Genomic DNA, 7,653 nt, shown 5'->3' with positions numbered 1-7,653 from the left:
AGCCATAGTTTTAGAGGAGAGAATATGCTTGTCTCCAATTTTCAGAGATGCTGGTGGAAAGGCCAGGTCCTATCTGTAGGTTGTCTTATCTTTCCTGCTAGGTTGGCCTCCTACCCTGTAAATGTAATTTAACCCTCTCATAATTGGAATCATTCAGTTTGTGCTGTCCTTGGAGGCTCCCTCTGCCAGCATCTTTTGCTTATCTGTTCCCATTCAGACTGTGGGATACAATTCACAAATTGTAAAACTTGTGAATTTGTAAAGGGACCTTCCTCTTTTCTTCCTGGTAGCTCTTTGATTGATTGATTTGATTTGATTCAATCAAATGATTGAATCCCTAACCCATTTTATTTAGGGTAGCCCTGTCCTGCTACTTCTTGGATAAGGTGTAAATTTTCCCCAGGGTCTTGTCCAGCAACTGAGGGGCTTTCCCAACTTTGGATTTCCAGAAAAGTTAGAATACTTGACTTGACACCATTCAGTTTATAACTCAGAAATTACAAGAGTTCACACTTCAGGGTCTGTTGGAGTCTTATACCACAGTGGTGATTGAAGGTTGTCTTGGCCTGGCAGACAGTCAATCAACAGATATTTATCAAGGGGGCAGCTGGGTAGCTCAGTGGACTAAGAGCCAGGCCTAAAAATGGGAGGTCCTGGGCTCAAATCTGGCCTCAGACACTTCCCAGATGTGTGACCCTGGGCAAGTCATTTAACCTCCACTGTCTAGCCCTTACCACTCTTCAGCCTTGGAACCAACACATACTATTCAATTTAAGAAGGTTTTTTTTTTAAAGAATTAATAGGAAAAATTATAAGAAGGAAGGAACTAAGTGTGTGAAGGCTTCTTGTAAAAGGTGATATTTTAGTTGGGAGATCAGTAGTTGTAACTGAAGAGGGAGAACATTCCAGGCATGGAAAAAAAAAGCCCATTTTCTCTAAAATTCCCAGAGCTGAGACATGGAGTGTGTTGTCTGAGATGGAACAACTAGGAAACCAATGTAAAAGATCAAAAAGTCCATAAGGGAGAATAAAGTGTAAGAAGACTAGAAAGATAGGAGACTGCTAGTTTATAAGGACTTTGAATGCCAAACAAAAAGAACCTTTTTCTATTTTCTCCTGGGGACAATAGGAAGCCACTAGAGTTTATTGAGTTAGGGAGAGTAACCTGTATTTTAGGAAAATCACTTTGATGACTCAATGGGATGGGTTAGCACAGAGAGAGACTTGAAGCCAGCAGACCTACCTGCAGGTTCTTGCAACTGACCAAAAACAGGATAAGGACCAGCATCAGAGGAGAGATGGGGGGGTGGGGGGGTGGGGGGGGAAGGTTTTGCTAAGGTTATGTGATAGTCCTTGGAAACCGCTTGGGGGGGGGGATGAGAGATAGTGAGGAATCGAGGATGATAGGTTGCTAATCTGAGGGAACTAAGAGGATAGTATTACCCTTTATAGCAATTGAGAATGTAGGTGGGGAGGAAAGAATTTACATTCTTTTGAGCAATACATTCCATTTTGAGCATATTGAGCTTAATACTTACTTTAAACACAGCATTGGGACATCTAGTTGAAGTCTGAAGGGAGCCATATAAATAGATATGAGAATCATCATCATAGATATGGTAATTAAATCCTTGAAAGCTAATGAGATCCCTTTGAGTTGTATGGAGGGAAAAGATTGAAGAGAACTGAATAGCTAGGGGAAGGCTTCATGGGATCCTGATCACTGATATGCTTCTTTCAAGAAGAGAGAATTACTCATCAGCAGAAAGGGAAGGTCCAGTTACGTTTCTTTCTCTTTGACTTTAGGAAGTTAAAAAAACAAACAAACCCTCTTACCTTCTGTCTTATAATCAGTGCTGTGTATGGGTTCCAAGGCAGAAGAGAGGTAAGGGTAGAATAAGTAGGTAGATACCCATTTATTAGGAATTGCTAGACTAATTATGGTACATGATTGGAGTGGAATGTTTCTGTTGTAAAAACTGAGAAGCAAGATGAATACAAAGAAGCATGGAAAGATTTCGATCCCCTGCTGTAAAGAGAAGTAAGCCAGTGTCAACCTGGAAAAACACAGAACCACTAAAGTAGTCAGTAAAACCCAGTCTTTAATCAGGAAAGAGATAGTACTCGATATTGGGTTGCTACACAGAGTCAAGTGCCTAAAACTACACAGAGCCAAGGGCTCTGGGACTCTGGGAACAGTATCTCTGAGAAGATCACCTCACAAGATGATCCTCTAAAGAATAATAGAATTTGGAGACTTAATACCTTTTGGGGAACTAAGGACAGGGATGGTTTTACCATGGCTACTAGGAAAGGAGAAGTCCTAGACAAAGATTATCAGGGAAAAGCAGATGCTTTACAATGGATACTAAAGGAAAGGGTCCAGCCTAGGGCTGGGCTACCTGGGAAAAGACTGACATAATGGGAGAAACTTCTAAGACAAAAAGAGTACTTAATATTTGATTCTGTCTACTAGTCCCAACTAAACTGGGATCATTAAGTACTTTAAGGTCTATTGTTCAGACTGAAACAGGACTTTTCTGAAGGTCTCAGGGGATCAGGGAAACTGGGGATTGCAAATTTACAATCTAAAGAATGTACAAAATATCTTATTTCATCTTACCCCTTGAAATAATTATTTCAGTTTCTTCCCCTCTCCTCATTGCAAATAACCAACATTTTTAATGGTACTGTGCATCCCAGTTGACATGAGCTGGAAAAGCAATATAATCCAAATAACTACAAAAATGCAAATAGAAAGAAAATAATCCCCAAATAGTAGAAACTGGATGTTGTAAACATATAAAGAACAAGTTTGGGGAGAGGTGAGGGAGAAGGGGAGGAATTAAGTGAATCATGTAACAATGGAAAAATATTCTAAATTAATTAAATAAAAATTTCAATTAAATAAAAAGAGAGCACATTTGACTCCCCAAAAAAGAGGTATTAGAGAATAGTTCCCCTTAATCTTTACACAGGTCAAGGTCCATGGGTATGAAGCAGGTGCCAGGAAGCCAGGGTAAATATGCATAGATTTAGAGAGAGAGATCTGAGGTTAGGAATGCCACATTTCACAGCTCCAAAGGACAATGAAGTTTCTGCCTTCATGTTGAGAAGAAAAGCAAGGACTGAAAAACCACCCCTTCTCTCTAAGAGGAAAATTGTTGGTCTACCTTCTACTGGACAGGTTGGAAGGAAGGACAATTGAAAGCAAGGAAGGGCCTTTTTGGAGGTCAAGTCCTCCCAAGGAAGTCCATTTGAGAGTAAGCAGGGATCTGGCAGAGTTATATAACTCTGCCATATATATATATATATATATATATATATATATCTGCCATATATAACTCTCTCTATATATAACTCTATATATATATATAGGTTATATAACAGTACAGTAAAACTTTTGATCAGAATTGATATTTGTGCCAAGTAAGGAATCCATACTCATTACTTGGTTAATTAAGGATGTTTATTGGTTGAGATATTTGTTAGAAATATGTACATATTAATGACCTTTGGACCCACAAAGTGCTAAAACACTGGGAGTGAGGGGGTTGAGGGTAGTATTTTCATAGCACATCTGGCAGGAGTCAGTGGTCACTAATAGATACCAATTTTTGGACTGGTGTCACCTCCATTAAGGAGATATGGTCTTATAGGTTAAAATCTGGTCAGGTGCTATTAGAAATGATAAGCAAGATGATTTCAGAAAAAGCTGGAAAGATCTTCATGAACTGATGAAAGTGAAATAAGCAGAACCAGGAGAACGTTGCACACAATAATAGCAGTATTATACAATGATCAAATGTGAAAACTTGACTACTCTCAGTTCTGCAATGATCTGGGACAATCCTGAAATGATGGAGAATGCAATCCACCTGCAGAGAAAGCACGGTTGGAGTCAGATAGATGTGGATCAAAGCATACTATCTTTCACATCAGTGTATTTACAGTTATTTGGGAATTTTGGTTTTGTATGAGTGTGCTCTTATAACAATGACCAATGTAGAAATGTGTTTTTCATGATAATAAAACTAAAAATAAAATAAATAAATGCTTCTCCCCCCACCCCCCCCCAAAAACCAACTAGTTAGATGTGTTTGGAATGATCCATAGTATAATATTTTTGTCAGATACGAAGCAACACATTGCTTAAACTGTCTGTCCCCTCTCTGTAAGGAGTAAGACTTTCAGGTGTCTGCAATATATCTTCTGTCTACTAGAGGGAATATAAAATTGAGCTCTTTCCCTCTGAGGTGGCTTACTCATTCTTTGTCTTTTGCTTTCAATAGTTAAAGCTTTCCATCTGAAACTGTGGGGTTTAGATCACAAATTTACAATCTAAACAATGAATAAAATAGTTATTGCTTGAATTCTCTTATTTCAACCCTTACCCCCTAAGATAATTATTTCAGTTTCAAATAAAGTCAGGTAAATAGCCAACACTTTTAATATACTGTGAATCAAAATAAAGTGAAAGTAAACAAATGCAGTCTGGAAACCATATCTCTCTTTTTTTATTCTATTCTCTCCCTTCTGACCTCATCCTATTCTTTTGTTCTCTATCATATAATTCAGAGAGCTCCCATAGAATCTGGAAGGCAAGAACACTGACCATATTCCTCAAAGATAAAAGAAAACTGACAGAAATGTCTAGTAATTCATTGAGTTTCAACATTAGTTCATTACATTGCAGTTTATTGTTTGGGGGAAATGATTCAGCATCTTCTATTTTAATTATTTCAATGTCCTACCAGTGCCTCTAGACTCAAAGTGGAAGGTCTCAACACTCATAATTAGAAAATCAAATCTACCCCTCTACTAGGAACAGAAGAGAATGAACACTTTTCCCTCCATATTAATCCTTTATTTTAGAAATGTCCCAGAATCTATTTTGGTTTATTCTTGATCCAAAAATTATCCTTGGCTATTCAAGAGAATGTTTGAAGGGACAGCTAGTGGTTGACTGGTAGATGGAATGTATAAGCTTTCAGTGGATTCCTTTTACCCTAAATCTTACTCTCTCCCACTCTTTATCTGCTATTATTGAACCCTACCTCCCTGGATACCCTTTCCAATTCTTGTTGAATCTTCATTTATTCTCTTGTTCAAGAAAGGGCAGATAGACTACTCATTCCTCTCCATTGCCACTTCAAGGTTCTCTTATCACCATCATTCAGTAATCTCTCCTTTGAGGTTCATGCATTTATATCCTCCTTGCAATTAAAACCTGGTATTCGTTTACTGACCCTCAGGTCACTCTTCTTCCTTCCTCAATGAATCTGATAAATGGCTCACAATTTCTTTCTCTTCTTGTTAACTCATGACATCATTTTTGAGGATTTAACATAACATACTGACACCCTCAAATGCCCTAACAGTTCCCAAACCTATTCACTTCTCATGACCTTATTCCTCCACCCAACCTCAGCTACACACAAAGATGGGCATATGCTTAATTTTGCCATCACACACATGTAACCTTCATGTTCAAGAATTCTGAAATCCCCTTATCTAACTAAAATCTATTGGTTTTTCACCCCTCTCTCTCTACCTTCCCTTACTAACCCTACTCTTCATCAACACCATGACCTCCAGTCTGTTGACTCCTCAATTCTCTCCCAAGCTATCTCACCTAAATTAAACTTTTTCTCTTCTTTTCCCCATCTTGATCCCTTAGTGAACCAATTCAACTTTATACTGTTCTCTCTTGAATTCCTAATTTCTTATAATTTCACCAATTACATTGAGCTAAGTCTCAACCTTGGATCACTCCCACAATTAACTGCCTTTGATCCTACACACAAGTTATTGAACAGTGGTAGAGAAAAATCTCACATCCTTTCTAACTGAGTCTTCTACAAATTTATGTTATACAACTTCAACTGGGCCCTCACTGCTTTTAGGAAACCTCCATAGTGGCTCTTTCAAACCTTTCATACCTTCTCAGACCTCCTGTCCCATCCTTTCCCCTCATACCCTCTCAGCTGAGAACTCTGCCTCATATTTTATAGGGTAGAAAATGAGACCATTTGTCATAAGCTCTACTTCTCCCCTCTTCCTCATCTGACACTGATGGCCTCTACCACTATCTCTTCCTTTACTTGCTCAAATGATCCCATTCCATCCCATCTCCACCAACAGATTGTCCCCACTGTCAGCCCCACTCTATCAATTACTTTCAAACTTTCCCTGTCTATTGTCTCATTTCCCACCAAATAAAAAGATGATCACGTCTTCCTCATTCTGAAAAAACCCTGGCTTAATCTTTCTATCCTTGCTATCATCCTATATCTTTTCTGTCCTTTGTAACTAAACTCAGAAAGGCCATCTACAATAGATGCCTCCACTCTCTCCTCATTTTCTTCTTAATTTTTATAAAATGACTTCAAACCTTAAAGTTCTACCAAAAGTGTTGTTTTTTCTTCAAAGTTACCAATGATCTCTTAGTTGCCAAGTCCAATGACTTTTTCACTATCCTCATTTTTAAAGAAAATCTATCTGCAATCCAAATATCTTTACTCTTTGATACTTTTGATGACTCTCTTCTTTGATAGTCTTTTCTCTACAGGTTTTCCAGATACCACTCACTTCTGATTCTCCCCTGCTTATCTGATTGTTCTTCTCTTTTGCTATATCTTTGTCCAGAGCATGTCTTCTAACCACAGGTGTCTCTTTTATCATTCTATACCACATACTTCACTTGGAGATCTCACTAGCTCACATGAATTTAATTACCATCTCAATGTTAATGATGATCAGATCTTCCTATCCTGCCCCAACCTCTCTGCTGACCTCCAATCTCATATCTCTTAACAGCCTTTCAAATATCTCAAACTGTGTCTCCAGTAGTCATCTTAAACCCAACATATTGAGAGCTGAACTAATTATCATTTCCTATAATCTATACCCTTATCTCCTATCTTCCCTATTATTGTAGAAGGCAACATCATCCTCTCAATCTCTTGGGCTTGCAATTTAGGATTCATCCTGGATTACTCACTAAACCTCAATACTTATATCCAAACTGTTGCCAAAACCTGTCAATTCTATCTTTGCAAAATCTCTAAAATACTCCCTTCTCTCATTTGATGTTGCTATCACTTTAGAGCGGGCCTCATTATTTCCTGCCTGGACCTCACAATTGCTGGTATTTTGCCTCCCTTAAATTTCTCCCCTCCTCCAATCCATTCTCCATTCAGCCACCAAAGTGATTTCCTAACTCCAGTGGCTGCCTGTCACCTCCAGGATCAAATACAAAATCCTCTGGTGTTCCAAGCCCTTTATAACATCCTTTCCAGGCTTTTTATACCTTACTCCTTATCAAGTATTCTTCCATTGAGTGACATTAACCTCCTGGCTATTGAAGAAGAAATTCTGGTTTGGGGCTTCAGATATTTTCTCTGGCTGTCCCCTTCTTGTATGGAATGTTGTTCCTCTTGATTTCCTTCACTTTTTTTAAGTCTCTACCACAATCCCATTTTTTTTACAGGAAGCCTTTGGCCAGCTGCCCTTAATTCTAGTGCCTGCCTTATGTTAGTTATTTCTATTTGATCTTGTCTGGTGTGTTTGTACATATTTGTTTGCATGTTGTCTCCCCCTTTAGACTTTGAGCTCCTTGAGGGAAAGCATTGTCTTTTGCATCTTTTTGTA

This window comes from Monodelphis domestica, chromosome 4 (assembly GCF_027887165.1).
Source record: "Monodelphis domestica isolate mMonDom1 chromosome 4, mMonDom1.pri, whole genome shotgun sequence".
NCBI classification, from domain to species: domain Eukaryota; kingdom Metazoa; phylum Chordata; class Mammalia; order Didelphimorphia; family Didelphidae; genus Monodelphis; species Monodelphis domestica.
Note: the sequence above shows the minus strand (reverse complement) of the source record.